Below are 3,314 nucleotides of genomic sequence, written 5' to 3'. Positions count from 1 at the left end.
TTCACTGCGCTGTCTCCAGAACCAAGAGTAACCCAGTTTCCTGAAAAACAGTGATGTACATCAGTCACATGGAGCTGGGGTGTGCCAGGAGGACAGTGGCTTCCTGCCCAAATACATCCTTCCACATCCATCCAATGATGCAAAAAACTAGAAAAGATCTAACTGGTAATCCACACAGCTGTCAAAATCAGAAGAACAAGGAGTCTAGAAAATTGTCACAAACTAAAGGAGCCAGGACGCAGGAACAGGAAGGAAAAAAACAAACATTAAGACTGCAGAATACTGAATAGAGCTTTGTATTTTCTTACTAAAATTGTAACATTACTGGTTCGTTCATTGTGAGAAATACACCCCATTAAATTAAAGGGGACTGTGTACTGTGTGCTGGCTGTCTATTAGCTTCACAATAATCCTGTAAATCTAAACCTGTTTTAAATTTTTTTTGGGTTTTTTTTTTTTTTTTTTTTTTGGTTCAAACCCGGCAATGCTCAGGGGTTACTCCTGGCTCTATGCTCAGAAATCGCCCCTGGCAGGCACAGGGGACCATATGGGATGCCGGAATTTGAACCACTTCCTTCTGCATGAAAGGCAAACGCCTTACCTCCATGCTATCTCTCCGGACCCGAGGGGCATTCTTGAGCCTTTGAGGAAATAAAACAGAACGTTTTATTAAAATAGAACGTTCCAAAATTTCAGGGTCTAGAAAGACACAGAAGACCTGGGGAGCTGCTGGGGTTAAGCTAGAAATAGTCCAGACCAGAGGCAATCGTTAGGCTGGGCTGGTTTCCAGGAAGGAAAGAAAAGGACCATCAAGAGGCCTGGAGAATTTCTGGGTGCAGGCCCCCTTGGTGGCCCCTGAACTCTGTAAGAAAGATATGCTATCAGTGCTGACCTTCTTGACACATGGAGAACTGTGCTACAGATACCAAGGACAACCTGTGGACTCAGGAACAGCACCGGGAAATGATCAGGGGTAGAGAATGTCAGATGACACCAGAAAAGCAAATATGGGAACACACACACACACACACACACACACACACACACACACACACACCTGTGCATCTAATTGGAAAATCACTTGTTTATTTTTTTTTGTTTTGGGGCCACATCTAGTGGTGTTTAGGGCTTCCTTTTCTGTGCTCAGGGATCACACCTAGCTGCACTTGGGGGATGATATGTGTTGCTGGGGACCAAACCCTGGTTAGCCACATGCAGCCAAATACTTTGCCCACTCTACTGCTGCTCCAACCTATGTATTCTACTTTATTTGATTTTGATTTGGGGGCCATGCCTGGTGCTGCAGGATGGCCTCTGGCAGTGCTTGGGAGGACCTTGGAGTGAGGGGATGGAACCTGAGCATCTTGCAGGCAAAACCTGCAGTAGCCTCTTGAACTCTTTCTCCAGACCAAAAGCATATTAAATTTGTGTTTGTGTGTGTGTGTCTTTGAGGGGCACATCCATCAGTGCTCAGGACTTCTCCCAGCTCTGTGCACAGAGTTCACTCTTGGCAGTGCTCAGAAATCCCATCAAGGTAGGCTGTATAAAAGACAAAGACTTAGGGGCCGGCGAGATGGCGCTAGAGGTAAGGTGTCTGCCTTGTAAGCGCTAGCCAAGGAAAGGACCACGGTTCGATCCCCCGGCGTCCCATATGGTCCCCCCAAGCCAGGGGCAATTTCTGAGCGTGTAGCCAGGAGTAACCCCTGAGCATCTAACGGGTGTGGCCTAAAAAACCAAAAAAAAAAAAAAAAAAAAAGACAAAGACTTAAACCACTGTACTAGCTCTCTGGCCCCCCACAAACATACACCTTGACAATCTGAAACCTGAACTCAATCCCTTGCAAACCTGTGACCTACACCACCAAACCTACACAAAAAAAAAAAAAAAAACACGTCTTATACATGTCAATACTAATGATGCGCATGTAGTAAAGAGAGCATATTATATAATTTATCTGTGAAAGAAGAAGGGAGTGGTGATGCAAAAGGGGAAAATATTTTCATTTAGAGACACTGAGTGAAGGGCAGATGAGGGACTTTTTTGTGAGGGGCACCCAGCAGCGCTCAGGGGTTACCTCTAGCACTGTGTTTAGAAATCACTCCAGGCAGGCTCGGGAGACCATACGGGATGCCGGGATTCGAACCACCATTGGTCCTGGCTTGGCCACTTGCAAGGCAAACGTCCTACTGTTGCACTGTCGTTATGCTCTCCCCAATAAAACATTTTAAAAGACAAAAAGAAGAGTTGGAGCAATAGCACAGCAGGTAAGACATTTGCTTTGCACACAGTCAACATGGGTATCATCTCCAACATACCCTATGGTCCCAGAAGTAATTTCTTTCTTTCTTTCTTTTTATATTTGGCCTCACCCAGCGGTGCTCAGGGGTTACTCCTGGCTCTGTGCTCTGAAATCACTCGTGGCAGGCTTGGGAGACCATATAGGATGCGGGAGATCAAACCTGGGTCCATTCCGGGCCAGCCTCAGGCAAGACAAAGGCCCTGCTGCTGGCGCCGGAGAGATAGCATGGAGATAAGGCATTTGCCTTTCATGCAGAAGGTCATCGGTTCGAATCCTGGCATCCCATATGGTCCCCCGTACCTGCCAGGAGCAATTTCTGAGTATGGATCCAGGAGTAACCCTTGAGCACTGCCGGGTGTGACCCAAAAAGCACAAAATAATGCCCTGCTGTTGTGTTATCACTCTGGCCCCATCAGGCATGGTTTCAGAGCTCAGGAGTAACCCCTAAGTGCTGCCAGTGTGGCCCCACACCCCCCAGAAAAAAGAACAAAAGAGAGATAAAGAGAGAGAACGAGAGCCAGCATGCTTTGCACATGGCTTACCCAGGTTTGATCCCAGGCATCCCATCAGTTTCCCTGAACCCACCAGGAGTAATTCCTGAGTGCAGAGTCATGAGTCACCCCTATGCATGAAGAATATGGCCCAAAAAACAAAAAGAGAACACAGAGACAGAGAGAGAAACTCTTTGGGAATTGTTTTTTGTTCTATTTTGTTTTGTTTATTTGGTCATGCTCAGTGGCACTTAGGGGTTACTCTTGGTTCTGCACTCAGAAATTACTCCTGGCAGGCTTGGGGAGGAACATATAGGATGCTGGGGATCAAAACTGGGTCAGCCATGTGCAAGGCAAAATCCCTACCTGCTGTGCTATCGGTCTAGCCCCCATTGCAGCAATTCTTGTGGCATAGACAAGAAGAATCAGAGGCCCAGGCCAGATTTTGTGCTCTTGCGGGGAGGGTAGGAAGGGTTGAGCCTTACCCAGCAGTGTTCTACGGTTATTCCAGGTTCTGTGCACA

This window comes from Suncus etruscus, chromosome 20 (genome assembly GCF_024139225.1).
Source record: "Suncus etruscus isolate mSunEtr1 chromosome 20, mSunEtr1.pri.cur, whole genome shotgun sequence".
In the NCBI taxonomy this organism is placed as follows: Eukaryota; Metazoa; Chordata; class Mammalia; order Eulipotyphla; family Soricidae; genus Suncus; species Suncus etruscus.
This window is presented reverse-complemented; position numbering follows the sequence as displayed.